This window comes from Myotis myotis, unplaced genomic scaffold (genome assembly GCF_014108235.1).
Source record: "Myotis myotis isolate mMyoMyo1 unplaced genomic scaffold, mMyoMyo1.p scaffold_m19_p_26, whole genome shotgun sequence".
In the NCBI taxonomy this organism is placed as follows: domain Eukaryota; kingdom Metazoa; phylum Chordata; class Mammalia; order Chiroptera; family Vespertilionidae; genus Myotis; species Myotis myotis.
Window position 1 is genome coordinate 3,383,012 of NW_023416331.1, and position 15,221 is coordinate 3,398,232.

At 51.8% G+C, this 15,221-nt stretch overlaps 1 long non-coding RNA gene and 1 pseudogene across 3 annotated transcripts; one reads left to right on the forward strand and one right to left on the reverse strand.

Moving 5' to 3' along the window:
* Positions 1–876: 876 nt before the first annotated feature.
* LOC118679499 lies at positions 877–10,972 on the forward strand (annotated as a pseudogene).
* Positions 10,973–11,449: 477 nt separating this feature from the next.
* LOC118679623 lies at positions 11,450–14,429 on the reverse strand. Of its 3 annotated transcripts, XR_004975278.1 has the most exons (3): positions 14,233–14,429; positions 12,139–12,198; positions 11,450–11,624 (listed from the first exon to the last, which is right to left on the reverse strand). It is a non-coding gene; the product is annotated as an uncharacterized LOC118679623 (long non-coding RNA). The 3 variants fall into 3 exon arrangements; XR_004975277.1 differs by lacking the exon at positions 11,450–11,624 and having other exon boundaries at positions 11,902–12,198; XR_004975279.1 differs by lacking the exons at positions 11,450–11,624; positions 14,233–14,429 and adding an exon at positions 12,689–13,053 and having other exon boundaries at positions 11,902–12,198.
* Between the last annotated feature and the right edge of the window lie 792 nt (positions 14,430–15,221).

Consider the following 15,221-nt stretch of genomic DNA (forward strand, 5'->3'; position numbering starts at 1 on the left):
CAGTGCTTCGCAACCTTGGCTGCACATTAGACTCACCTGGGAATCTGTTTAAAATCCTGATTTCTGGGCCTCATCCTCCGGAAATTCTGTTTCTTTGTTACTAATGTGGCCCCACCCCATAACAAAGAAACAGAATTTCTGGAGAATGAGGCCCAGAAATCAGGATTTTAAAAAGATTCCCAGGTGATTCTAATGTGCAGCCAAGGCTGAGAACCACTGCCCTAGGACATGCTTAGAGAGAGAAAGGGGGAGAGAGGGAGGGAGGGAGGGAGGGAGAGAGAGAGAGAGAGAGAGAGAGAGAATGAATGAGAGAAACATCGATGTGAGAGAGAAACATTGATTGATGCCTTCTGTGTGGGCCCCAATGGGAGACTGGCCCTGCAACCCAGGTATGTGCTCGGACTGGGAATTGAACTGGCAACTTTTGATGCACAGGACATCGCTCAACCAACTGAGCCACTCCAGCTGGGCTAGGAGACCTACTATTAACAAGGTAGGTTCAACTCACTGTTTAAAACATATGGTTGGCCCTAGCCGGTTTGGCTCAATGGATAGAGCGTCAGCCTGTGGACTGAAGGGTCCCAGATTCAATTCTGAGCAAGGGCACACGCCTGAGTTGTGGGCTGGATCCCCCGTAGGGGGTGAGCAGGAGGCAGCCAATGATTCTCTCTCATCATTGATGTTTCTATCTCTCTTTCCCTCACCCTTTCTCTCTGAAATCAATAAAGATATATATTTAAAAAATAAATAAATAAAACATATGGTCTGAGCCCAGGCCCTCTCCCTTGGGTGCTAAGGCCTCCAGCCACTCCAATGGCCCTCAGCTTCCCCCGCCCCCTGCTCGCCCCTCCCCTGGCTCACTCCTCCCCCAGTCCATGACTTCTGAGCCTGCACAGTGAATCTGTATGTGGTTTACAATCTGGGGCCGTAGAAGGAACACTGGCTTTGCAGTCAGACCAGACACGTCTCTACAGCATACTGGCTTGTATGATTTGGGCTTTTTGGTCTCACATGGCAACAAAATCTTGTATTTCCTAACAAGTATCTGATGATGAACAGAGAAAACATTCCTTCTCTACCTATGTCTGGCCGTGTTGGTTTTGACAGTTTGCCTGATCAACTGGTCAACAGATCCATTCAGCAAGGCTTCTGTTTTCATATTCTCTGTGTTGGGGAGGCTGGAATTGAAAAACCAGTGCTGCCTGGCCAGCGTGGCTCAGTGGTTGAGCATTGACCTATGAACCTGGAGGTCAACAGTTCAATTCCCGGTCAGGGCACATGCCCTGGATTGTGGGCTCGATCCCCTGTAGGGGGCATGCAGGAGGCAGCTGATCAATGATTCTTTCTCATCACTGATGCTTTTTTTTTTTTTTTAATTAAATTGTTATTGTTCAGATTATTACAGGTCTTCCTCTTTTTTCCCCCCATAGCTCCCCTCCACCTGGTTCCCACCCCACCCTCTGCCCTTACCCTCCCCACTGTCCTCATCCATAGGTGCACAAATTTTGTCCAGTCTCTTCCCGCATCCCCCACACCCCTTCCCCCCCACCCCGAAAATAGTCCACTCCCTTTCTATGCCCCTGATTCTATTATATTCACCAGTTTATTCTGTTCATCAGATTATTTATTCACTTGATTTTTAGATTCACTTGTTGATAGATGTGTATTTGTTGTTCATAATTTATATCTTTACCTTTTTCTTCTTCTTCCTCTTCTTAAAGGATACCTTTCAGCATTTCATATAATCCTGGTTTGGTGGTGATGAACTCCTTTAGCTTTTCCTTATCTGTGAAGCTCTTTATCTGACCTTCAATTCTGAATGATAGCTTTGCTGGATAAAATAATCTTGGTTGTAGGTCCTTGGTATTCATCACTTTGAATATTTCTTGCCACTCCCTTCTGGCCTGCAAAGTTTCTGTTGAGAAATCAGTGACAGTCGTATGGATACTCCCTTGTAGGTAACTGACTGTCTTTCTCTTGCTGCTTTTAAGATTCTCTCTTTGTCTTTTGCTCTTGGCATATTTTTGGATTCTTTTTTCTTTTTGCTTTTCCGGTTGGGTGTTTTTTGCTTCTTCGTATTTCAGATCTTTGACTTGATTCTTGTGATCTTCTAGCCTGCTGTTGGAAGTCTGTATAATATTCTTTATTTCAGTCAGTATATGCTTAATTTCTAGTTGGTCCTTTTTCACAACCTCGAGGGTCTCACTAGACTTATTGAGGATCTCATTAAATTTATCGGCGGTCTCACTAGATTTCTTGAGTGTCTCACTAAGTTTATTGGCGGTTTCTAGAAAATTCTTGAAAAACCTTAAAAGTGTGGTTTTGAACTCTATTCCAGTAGTTTGCTTTCCTCCATTTCTGTCATTTGTGTCCTGTTTCTTTGTCTCTGCATTTTTTATGCTTTGCTGTGTCGATAGAGTGGCTTTCTGTGCTAGGTGTCCTATAGGGCCCAGTGGCTCAGCCTCCCCAATTACCTGAGGTGGACACTCTTGGTGTACCCCCTTGTGGTCTTTGTGCACAGTCTTGTTATAGTTAAGCCTTGATTGTTGTAGGTATCACTGGGAGGGATTGACCTCCAGGCCAATTGGCTGTGAGAATCAGCTGTGTCTGCAGTGGGAGAACTTCTGTGCCGGAGACACCCCTCCGGGGCAAGACTTGCTTCAGTGGGGCTTTGGTGCTCACTGAGTCTGCCCCCTGAGTGTGTCCCTTATGGATCTGAGGAGTTGTAATCTGGATGGTCCCACTCTGACCACTGGGTACACTGGCTCTTGGATCGCTAAGGAGGTGCTAATTTAGCCTCTGCCTGAGGCTACCCAGCAGGAGTTCAGCTGTGAAGGAATGCAAGCTGCTGTGGGGCCTTGGTCCAGCTTCAGTTGGTTAGATAATTTTCAGATTGCAAAGGGCCAGGCCTTTCATATGCAAAAGGTGGTGCACAGCTTGGGGATCAATAGGGTGGAGCAAGCAGCTATGGCTGCCCTCAGAGGCCCCGCTTCTCAGTGTCCCAGTAATCGCTACAAGCACCTCTGAGAGAAAGTTGCCCTCGAGGTCCGACCGATGCCAGAGAGTCTAGCCCAGCCGTGGGCAAACTACAGCCCGCAGGCCGGATCCGGCCGTTTGAAATGAATAAAACTAAAAAAAAAAAGACCGTACCCTTTTATGTAATGATGTTTACTTTGAATTTATATTAGTTCACACAAACACCCCATCCATGTGTTTGTTCCGGCCCTCCGGTCCAGTTTAAGAACCCATTGTGGCCCTCGAGTCAAAAAGTTTGCCCACCCCTGGTCTAGCCTCTCCCTGTATGAGTCTGGGTCCCCAGAGACTCGCCTGGAACTGGAGATCAGAGCAGTCGGGAACTTGAGACTCCCTCCCGATTGAAAAAGACAACCGTGTCCTCAGCCGCCAGCCCTTTCCGTGTGCGCCTCGTACCTCTGCACTTTACTTCCACACCGCACCTCCTCTGAGTCTTGGTATGCTTTTCTCTTTCCTTCTAGTTGTAGAATTTCCACTCAGCCAGCCTTCCTGTGGTTCTGGATGATGTCTGTTTTATCTTTTAGTTGTATTTTCGAAGTGGTTGTGCGAGGCAGCAATTTCCGGTGTTTACCTATGCCGCCATCTTGGTTTCTGTCTCATCATTGATGTTTCTATCTCTCCCTTCCTCTCTGAAATCAATAAAAATATTTTTTAAAAAAGAAAAACCAGTGCTGATTGATATATTGTTTTGTTTTGGGTTTTTTTTTGGTTTTTTTTTGGTGTGTGTGTATTTTTTAAAATGTTTTTATTGATTTCAGAGATAGGAAGGGAGAGGGAGAGAGACAGAAATATCAATGATAAGAGAGAATCATTGATTGGCTGCCTCCTGCACCGTCCCGCCATTCTCCCTCCTCCCCCCCCCCCCCCCACACACACACTGAGGATTGAGCCCACAACCCAGGCATGTGCCCTGACCGGGAATCAAACCATGACCTGGTTCATGGGTCTACACTCAATCACTGAGCCATACTGGCCAGGCTGATATTAAATTGATTAGGGTGACATTGGTCAATGTGAACATATAGGTTTCAGGTGTAGGTTTTTATATTACAAGATCTGTATATTGCACCATATTGAAGATCATGAATCCTCACTTTTTTACCCACGTTAGACTTAAAGCTCAGACATATGAACTCCAAGAAAGCAATGTTTGGTTGAAACTGACCATTGTGAATACAGTAGGATTTGGTGACCAAATAAACAAACAAGAGAGCTACCAACCAGTAGTTGACTGCACAGATGCTCAGTTTGAGGCCATTTCCAAGAACTGAAGGTTAAGTGTCCTCTCTTTACCTGCCACGAATCTTGCATCCACACGTGCCTCTACTTTTTCTCACCAACTTGATGTCTTTACCATGAAGAGCCTTGACAGCAAGGTGAGCTTGATAGCAGTGATTGCCAAAGCAGGTGAAGTTTCTTTTTCTTTTTTAAAATATATTTTTCTTGATTTCAGAGAGGAAGGGAGAGATAGAAACATAACAATGAGAGAGAATCATTGATCGGCTGCCTCCTGCACGCCCCCTACTGGGGATCTAGCCCGCAACCTGGGCATGTGTCCTTGATGCAAATCGAACCTGGGACCCTTCAGTCTGCAAGCCAACGCTCTGTCTACTGAGCCGCACCAGCCAGAGCTAAGCAGGTGCAGTTTCTAAAACTTAACTACAGAAGTTTCAGACAAGCTCATGAGTGAACTGGCCCTCACTGGTGTCTACATGCCCATTCCCAGCAGATGATGAAACTATTGCTAAAGTCAGTGCTCTCTGCTTGCTGTGGTGGGAAGTATGGATAAGGTGAAAGTTGGAAATGAGATGGCCAAAGCTGGCCAGCACCTGGGTGTTGCACAAGTGGAAAATGAAGACCACTGCGACTATAAAGCCCCGGGAAATGCTCAGTGGTACCAACATGAGGATCTGTGCGAACAGGCGCACACCAGCGCTATGGACTGTGCAGGCATTGCAAACTGGAGGACGCGGGCTTCCCTGATGTGGGCCCAGCGAGTACGCCACTCAGGCCTCGAAACCTACAAATCCAAGGACACCAATTTTATAGGAACATCTGAGGAAGGAAGGAAGAAAGGAAGCAGATGTTTGTTCAGTAAGGAAGAGAGAAAGCAGCCATCTGCAAGAAGTGGGGAGAGTTGCAGGCCGAATCTGAGCACCGGAAGAGGGTTCATCAGGAAGAGAGAATGAAACACTAAGAGAAGAGTAGACTTTTAAAAGAAGAAATAATCTCTTTCTTTAAAGAGAAAGCTACCTCCATATACCCTAAGAATCATGAGACACCAACCAGAAAGAATGTAAGCACCCCTATGTTTATAGCAGCACAATTCACAATAGTTAAGATCTGGAAACAGCCAAGTGCCCATCAGTAGATGAATGATAAAAAAGCTGTGGTATGCCGGCTGGCCTGGCTCTGGGGTTGAGCGTCGACCTATGAACCAGCAGGTCACGGTTTGATTCCCGGTCGGGGCACATGCCCGGGTTGCAGGCTTGATCCCCAGTGGGGGGCATGCAGGAGGCAGCCAATCGATGGTCCTCTCTCATCATTGATGTTTCTCTCTCTCCCTCTCCCTTCCTCTCTGAAATCAATAAACACACACACACACACACACACACACACACACACACGTGTGTGTGTGTGTGTGTGTGTGTGTGTGTGTATATAAAGCTGTGGTACATTTACACCATGGAATACTATGTAGTAATAAAAAGAAGGATCTCTTACCCTATGAGACAGCATGGAGGGACCTGGAGAGTATCATGCTAAGTGAAATAAGCCAGTCAGAGAAAGACAAGTATCACATGATCTCAGTCATATGTGGAATCTAAGTAAGAAGATAAACTGATGAACGGAGTGGATCCAGAGAAGTAAGCATGCAACAGACTGACAAATCTCAGAGGGAAAGGGGAATGGGGGATGGAAAAAGACTAACCAAAGAACTTAGATGCACATATAAGGACAATAGTTCAGTGAAGGTCTGAAGGGGGGGTGGGGGGTGGAGGGGGTTAATGGGGAAAAAGAGGGGGAATATCTGTAATACTTCAACAATAAAGATAATTTTTTAAAAAAAGCTACTTCCAAGATATACCAGAACAAACAAACGAACAAGATATAGCAGAACCAGACCTATGTGCAATCCGTGGGAACCTGAAGAACAAGGGCCCTAAGAACTCCATTTTATGTAAAGCAAGGGTTCCAGGTCAGAGGTCACCACAAGCAAAGGTTACTAAAATGTTGGAAGTTCTTGCCGTTTCTATTTGCTATATCACTTACTCTGTGCCTGGAAAATGGCACAGTTCCTGCCATTTATGGAAAAATACTTGTAAGGACAAGGTCAATACGTAACCCAGAGTGGGTAACCACTACTGTTGGGTTTTAAGGTGAATCTAGATCGTTTCTCCTGCTGCCCACTTACTGCGCCTTTGCAGAGAGCTACAGGTCAGAGCAGTGTCAGCACCTAACTCATCCGTATCACGGCCGATCGCATTATATTCCAAGATGAACCTTTATGTGTGCACGCTAAAGGTAAAATTTTGGGAATATGTTTTAAAAAGTATTATGAACCTGAAACTCTAACCTCTCAATAGTCTTATAGAACTTTTTATTTTTTTTGACATAATTATCCAGTGGTAACATGATCCTAAGCTTTTGTATCAAATTTTAGATAACATGATGGCTTTTCCATGCTTCAGTATGCCTTACTGAGGTTGATGAAACAAAATATGTCTACAAGTGAAAACATCCAAGTATATATAAGCCTTTTTGCTAGTGATAAGTACTTTTGAACCTGGGTGCTATCATAGTATTTCCATTAGGATATATTATAAACTTGATGCTTAAAACTATGTCTTCCAGAGAAAAAAAAATAAGAAGAATAAATCATGTTATTAAAAAATATTTCTTGCCCTAACTGGTTTGGCTAAGTGGATAGAGCATCGGCCTGCAGACTGAAGGGTCCCAGGTTCAATTCTGGTCAAGGGCATGTACCTTGGTTGTGGGCACATCCTCAGTGGGAGGTGTGCAGGAGGCAGCTGATCGATGCCCTCTCCTTTCCTCTCTGTAAAAAATCAATAAAATATATTTTTAAAAAATTTATTAAGAAAATAGCTATGGACATCTGAGTATTAAAGATATAAAATTAAATACTGTCTATCTTAAAAAAATTTTTTTAATTGACTTGAGAGTCTGGCTGGTGTGGCTCAGTGGTTGAGCATTGACCCATGACCCAAGAGATCACTGGTTTGATTCCCAGTCAGGGCATATGCCCCAGTTGTGGGCTTGATCTCTAGTAGGGGGCCTACAGGAGGCAGCCAATCAATATTTCTCTCTCACTGATTTTCCTATCTTTCTACCCCTCTCCCTTCCTCTCTCTCTAAAATCAATAAAAACATATATATTTTTTAATTGACTTGAGAAAGATTTGTTGTTCCACGTATTTAAATGGCCCCGGTGAGGCTGAGACGGCCCCGGTGAGGTTGCGATGGCCCCGGTGAGGTTGCAACAGCCCCTGTGAGGTTGAGACGGCCTCTGTGAGGCTGAGACTGCCCCTGTGAGTCTGGGACGGCCCCTGTGAGGCTGAGACGGCCCCTGGGAAGCCAAGAAAAATACCACATGATCTCACTCATTTATGGATAATAAGGACCATTATAGACTGATGAACAAAAATGGATACAGAGGCAGAGCAACATGAGCAGACTGTCAAACTACAGTGGGAAGCCTGGGGAGGGTTGCGGGGGGGGGGGGGGGGTAGGAGATCAACCGAAGGACTTGTATGCATGCATATGAGAATAACCAATGGACACAAGACACTAGGGGGTGAGGGAGGCCAGTGGAATGTCAAGGGGTGGGGGGAAAGGAGACATGTGTAATACTCTTTGTAATACTTTTTTAAAAAAAATATATTTTATTGGTTTTTTACAGAGAGGAAGGGAGAGAGATAGTTAGAAACATTGATGAGAGAGAAACATCGATCAGCCGCCTCCTGCACATCTCCTACTGGGGATGTGCCCGCAACCCAGGTACATGCCCTTGACCGGAATCGAACCTAGGACCTTTCAGTCCGCAGGCCAACGCTCTATCCACTGAGCCAAACCGGTTTTGGACTCTTTGTAATACTTTAAGAAATAAAACAAAATTAAATTTTAAAAAAAGTAAATATTTTTCAAATAAATAAAAAATATAAAAATATATATTTTTATTTCAGAGAGGAAGGGAGAGGGAGAGAGAGAGATAGAAACATTAATAATGAGAGAGAACACCCCCTGCTCCCCCCCCCCCCACACACAACCCCAGCATGTGCCCTGACCAGGAATCAAACTGTGACCTCCTGGTTCATAGATCAACACTCAACCACTGAGCCATGCCAGGCTCCATATCTAGATATATAAAAGACAAACGACCAGAACACTGGAAGGACCAGAACAACTGGTTGCTATGGTGCGCACTGTGGCTAGCCAACCAGCCCATTGTGGGGGGTGGCCTCTCCCCCTGGACAGCCCTGGCTCGTCAACCTCCTGTGGCCCCTCCCCTGGCTGGCCCAGCCCCTGGCTGGCCCAGCCCCTGATTGGCCCCCCCTGATTGGCCAGCCAACCACCTGTGGCCCCTCCCCTTGGCAAACCCTACCTCCAATTGGCCCCCCCAAGCCCAATCAGGGGTGGGGCCGGCTGGCCATTTGGCCACATCCCCTTCCACTTTGCCGGTCTGGACCAATCAGCCCCCATCAGGGCAGGCCGACCGGATCCCACCTGTGCATGAATTCATGCACTGGGTCTCTAGTGTGTCTTAATAAAGCCACTGCCAATACCCCAGGGCGTTCACCCCATGCAAGGCTGGGATGAAGGCCCTCACGCTACTCTCTGCAGGGGCCTGTGCAAAGGTCAGGACCCAGGGTCAGGGCTGTTAGGTGCGATTGCACAATGCACTACAGGCGACTCTCCAGAGGGTCGGACTCCACACATATCCACAAGCATTGCCGGAGGATCCCAGCTCCCGGATGCAGCCAATGTTGAATATTTCCCACCTATTGTCTCTTTAATTAGTATAAAGTGGTTATCTCACTGACATGAGTCTTTCATTTCATTTATCATTTCTAGAAGTTCAATTTGGTTCTTTTAAAAATCTGTCATACCACTTTTTCTAGTTTCCTGTTTCCTGCAGATATATTCAACCTATTTATTTTTTACAATATATATTTTTATTGATTGAGGAGAGCGAGCGGGAGAGGGAGAGAGAGATAGAAACATCAATGATGAGAGAGAATCATTGATCGGGTGCCTCCTGCACGCCCTCCACTGGGCATGTGCTCTGACCAGGAATCGACTGTGACCTCCTGGTTCATAGGTTGGCGCTAAACCACTGAGCCATGCCGGCTGGGCTCATCCTACTTGTATTTCTTTAAAACAGTGAACTTATTTTACAATCTGTGTCAGACAGCTCCAATATCTAAAGCCTTTGGATGGGGTTGCCCCTAGGCCAAAGGACACCTTTATGCAAATTAGAAAAAGCGGCCCTTCTTCAAGCACATTTTTTTTAAAAGTTAGAATATTATCACAAAACCTGACCATATCTGCCAGGGAGAACGCCAGCACTCTGGTGGCACCCACATGTACCCACACTGTCACCTACTCCAGGACCCAGCGCACAGCTGCTGATGGCCACCCTCTGCCACCACTGCCCCCAGGCGTCTGATTTGGAGTCTGGGAGCCACTGAAATCGGGCTTCTGAGGCAGCGGGCCGGAGCCCAATTTCCTTACCCGAGTTACCTCTGACTATGTGCTGCTCATTACACTTGAACAGTTATTCTGGCCGGGGTGGCTGAGTTGGTTGAGCGTGTGCCGAAAGGTTTTGGGTTTGATTCCAGGCAGGGCACGTACCTGGGTGTCAGGTTCAGGCGGGTTCATACAGAAGGAAGCCCATCCATTTCTCTATCACATCTCTCCTCTCTCTCCCTTCCTCTCTCTAAGCCTGATGTCAGGTGAGGATTAAACAAAATAATAGGAATAATTTGAGGGCCAGGAGACGGTAATTTCCCCCACAGAGAATTTGTCTTGGCTTCTCCCAGGGGCCCGGGCCTTGCCAGGCTGAGCTACCCAAAGTCAAGGCTTGGGAACCCCTGGACCCCCAGGCACACAGAGGCAGGCTGCAATGCTGGCAGGGGGTCCACTTCTGGCTCACCCTCACCCAGGTTTACTGCGGGGAAGGGTCTCCTGGTAGACCTCCTCCGCCTTGGGGCAGGGCCTGGCTGCGAGGGAGCCTAGCCACCCGCAGGGACCATGGACAGGGGCTCACCTCCCTGTGGGCAGAGGTGGAGGGAGTGCCCTCTCCGCTCCCAGGCCCCTGTGACCTGAAGTGAGGCTGTCCCACCTGTCAGTTCCTCACAGAGGGTGCTGTCTGTCACAGGCCACCCTGCTATTCCCAGGGTTTCAGCAGGAGGGTTGCTGGAGGGAGTGTCCTGCTATTACCAGGAAGAGAAGTCGTGTGGTTTTAATTGCATTTTTTGATTCGCGGTGGATCTCAGCATCTGTTCTTACGGCAGCAGTTCCAGTTTGCTCTCCTGTGAAATGCCTATGCGCCCGGGGCCCTCTTCTGGCTCGCTGCTTTTCTCTCTGACTTGCAGGTGTTCCTGACAACGCTAGCCACTAATTCTGTGTTCATTTTATATAATACCTTTTCCTAATCGGATACCCATCCAGCTAGTACCTCTATGGTGCTCTTTGCGGGACAGAAATCCTGGCTTTCGATGCGGGAAAATTCAACATATTGCTCTCCTGGGGCGGTTTGAAATGTGTCGGTGTGGCCCTTAGTGAGGGCTCAAAGCCGCTCTTCCGCAGCGTTGGGCCTGCGCGAGGCCACGGGGCTCTGCGCCCTGTGCTCCGGGCTGTTCCCCGCGGCGGCGCCTGCCAGCGCCCGGACGCCCCAGCCCTCGCAGGTGCTGCTGTGACCCGTGTGCCCGCCGCTGCATAGGAAGCTGCTTCAGATCTCGGGCGGGTGCAGCTCTACCATCTCCACCCTGCTTCTGCCCGCGTGCAGGCTGCCAGGTTATTTTTGGACACTGATTCTGTCATCCAGCGCTTTGGTTGTCCTAGTTTTTGCCACCGGAAACTTTGATAAATATTATGTCATGCACGCCCCTGTCCAAGGAACTGGTAAGATGCGGGACGCGAGAGGATGAAGGCCCGAGCCCTGGAGGGGACCTGGGCTGGGCCCCTCGGGCATCCCATTCCACCGAGTTCCTGGGGAGATGGCCCGCCCGGCCGCTCAGGGCTGGGAGGCAGTTGCCAAAGGAAGAGAGGGCTCGCCTTCGAGGCCCCAAACGCGCCATAGTCCGCGATAGAAACGCTGCTTACCCGCACCCACCGTGCTTTGGTCTCACAGAGCGCCCTCAGGCTGGGCGGGGAATGCACCTACTTACCCGCAGACCACCTGCGCTCCCGGCCGCCCTGGGCTTATGGGAAGTAGTCGAATGCTTTGCTGAAATTCGGGCGCACCGTGTCCACCGTCCTCGGAGGAATTTCACACCGGAGAGCAACCTGGGGCTGCGCCGTGAGAATGCGTGCAGCTCCCCATCACTCATATCTGGAATCTTCATTAAACTGATGAACAAAACAGGTCCAGAGACATAGAAGCATGGAACAGACTATAGAACCTCAGAGGGAAGGCAGGGGAGGGTGGGTAGAGATTAACCAAAGAACTTCTATGCGTATGTGCACAATCCATGGGCACAGACAATAGTGTGGGGAAGCCCTGGGGGTGGGGGTGGAGGGGATCAATGGGGAAAGAAAGGGAGACATCTATAATACTTTCAACAAAAGATAAGCTTAAAAAATAAAAAAATTGGGTGTCCCAAAAAACGTATATACACACTTTGAATAATTATAAAAGTGTTTATTAAAATATGTTTCATTTTCAAAATTGAGCTATGAGCTGTATTTTTGGAGATACCCTGTACATCTCTTACTGTGGGTCTTGGTCAGATTTAAGTTTGAAAGTTGCTGGCATAGTGATTACATTCGTCCTCTTGAATCAGCTACAACCAGCTTCAACTGTGTGACTTTGAGCAAGTAACCTACAGGAATTTCCTCCATAAAACAAGATGGTAATACCTACCTCTTTGGGTTGTTATGAAGATAAAATTAAGTAATAAGTGCAAATTGGCCAGTTCAGCACCTGGAATGGAAAGTGTTGGGAAGATGTGGTTATTGCCAACATTGTGATAGGGGGATTTATAATCTGATAGAGCACCTAAATTAATCTGAAAAAATTATCACTTTATTTTATTATTTTTAAATATATATTTTTATTGATTTCAGAGAGGATAGGAGAGGGAGAGAGAGTTAGAAACATCAATGATGAGAGAGAATCATTGATCAGCTGCCTCCTGCATACACCCTACTAGGGATTGAACCCACAGCCCTGGCATGTGCCCTTGACTGGAATCGAACCCAGGACCCTTCAATCCACAGTCTGACACTCTATCCACTGAGCCAAACCAGCTAGGGCAATCATATTATTTTAAATCTTAGAACACATATACTTATGTGAATAGGGGGTTAAGTTTTTCTTAAGTTTCCTTTTCAAGGCCTGTGCGAAGTGATTGAGGAGTGACTCAGCTGTGAATCCAGCCAGCAGAACCGTAAGCAGGGTCAGACCCACCCACCACGAGTCAAAACATCGTCGCATCAACAGCGTCTCATCAACATCGGCTCATCGCGGGTGACGGACAGCAGCTGAGGTGTGGGGATCCAGAGCTGCATGTAGCTGCGCGCGGTTCCCAGCCTCACCGCAGCCCCGTCCCCTTGGTAGTCCTGACCCGCACCTTGCTGGGCGGGAGGCAGGACTGGGTGCTGGGAAGCCGCTGCCTTCCTGGTGGGCTGGCCTCTCAGTAAACGCCTCCTATGACTCAGCCTGCCTTCGCCATTGGGCGCAGCGACAGGCCGCCGCCACCGGGTTTCCCGGGAACCGCGCTCACCTTCCCGGTTTCTGACCCTAAAGGAGAGCACCGCCCTCACTCGGGTTCCGGCCAGACAGAAGCGGGGTGCAGCCGGCCAGGATGTGCTGGATCTGCCCCCCCCCGCCCCCCCCCCCCCGGCCTTTCCCGTCTCTCTGTTCCTCACGTTCCCTGCGACCGACCCCTGTCGCCCTGAAGCTGCGCCCTGCAAACCGGGGCCACGGCGGCAGCCGCACCGGGGATGGCTGTGCTCGGACCGCCGCCCGCGGGCCTTGGGCGGAGGCCTTTCCCCCAGCGAGCGAGTCCTCGGCGTCACCCCCGCCCTCCCGGCCCCCGGCCCCCGGCCCCCCGCCCTCTGCCCTCCACCCGCACAGTCCCCGGCCCCCCGCCCTCTGCCCTCCACCCCGCACAGCCCCCGGCCCCCCGCCCTCTGCCCTCCACCCCGCACAGCCCCCGGCCCCCCGCCCTCTGCCCTCCACCCCGCACAGCCCCCGCCCCCCGCCCTCTGCCCTCCACCCCGCACAGCCCCGGCCCCCCCGCCCTCTGCCCTCCACCCCGCACAGCCCCCGGCCCCCCGCCCTCTGCCCTCCACCCCGCACAGCCCGCGGCCCCCCGCCCTCTGCCCTCCACCCCGCACAGCCCCCGGCCCCCCCGCCCTCTGCCCTCCACCCCGCACAGCCCGCGGCCCCCCGCCCTCTGCCCTCCACCCCGCACAGCCCGCGGCCCCCCGCCCTCTGCCCTCCACCCCGCACAGCCCGCGGCCCCCCGCCCTCTGCCTCCACCCCGCACAGCCCCGGCCCCCCGCCCTCTGCCCTTCCACCCCGCACAGCCCCCGGCCCCCCCGCCCTCTGCCCTCCACCCCGCACAGCCCGCGGCCCCCCGCCCTCTTGCCCTCCACCCAGCACAGCCCCGGACCCCCCGCCCTCTGCCCTCCACCCCGCACAGCCCCCCGCCCCCCCCGCCCTCTGCCCTCCACCCCGCACAGGCCCGCGGCCCCCCCCGCCCTCTGCCCTCCACCCCGCACAGCCCGCGGCCCCCCGCCCTCTGCCCTCCACCCCGCACAGCCCCCGGCCCCCCCGCCCTCTGCCCTCCACCCAGCACAGCCCGCGGCCCCCCGCCCTCTGCCCTCCACCCCGCACAGCCCGCGGCCCCCGACCGTGCAGCCGCGGGAGGAAGCCCGACGTGGCCGCCGGGCCCGGGCGGCGGGGAGCGTTACTGTCGCCGCATGGACAGTGGCCTCGCTGGGGTCTCACCGCAGCGGGCGCGGCGTCCACTCTCCCGCGAGCGCGTGTGAAACAGGAGAAACGTCCGCTCTGTCCCTGGGGGCGCAGGGCTGCGGGGGCGGCGGGATGCAGGCGCCGAGCTGGCGGGGACCCACTGCCGCCGCCGCGTTCCCCCCTCGCTGTGGCCTGAAGGGGCCCGAGGCAGCGCCCCGGAAGCCCTTCGCGTGGACAGGCCCCGGCTGGGGGGCGGGGGGGAGCCTGGAGGGGGCATCGCTGTGGGGACGACAGAGGCCAGTGAACCCCCCCTGCCCTCAGCGACTCCGGGAGGGCGGCCACCCTCGCCCCCTACTCCACACCCCCCCGCCCCCTACCCCACACCCCCATCCCCTACCCCGCATCACCCTATCCCCTACCCCGTCCCCCTACCCTACATCACCATCCTATCCCCTACCCTACAGTCCACCCCTATCCCCCACCTACCCCCGCCCCCCTACCCTACATCACCCTATCCCCTACCCCGCCCCCCTACCCTACATCACCCTATCCCCTACCCCGCCCCCCCTACCCTACATCACCCTATCCCCTACCCCCGCCCCCCACCTACATCACCTATCCCTACCCCAGCCCCCCCGACCCTAACATCACCTACCCCTACCCCCGCCCCCCCTACCCTACATCACCCTATCCCCTACCCGCCCCCCCTACCCTACATCACCCTATCCCTACCCCGCCCCCCTACCCTACATCACCCTATCCCCTACCCCGCCCCCCCTACCCTACATCACACCCTATCCCCTACCCCCCGCCCCCCTACCCTACATCACCCTATCCCCCTACCCCGCCCCCCCTACCCTACATCACCCTATCCCCTACCCCGCCCCCCCTACCCTACATCACCCTATCCCCTACCACGCCCCCCCACCCTACATCACCCTCCCCACCCCCATCCCCTACCCCGCATCACCCTATCCCCTACCCCGTCCCCCCTACCCTACATCACCCTATCCCCTACCCCGTCC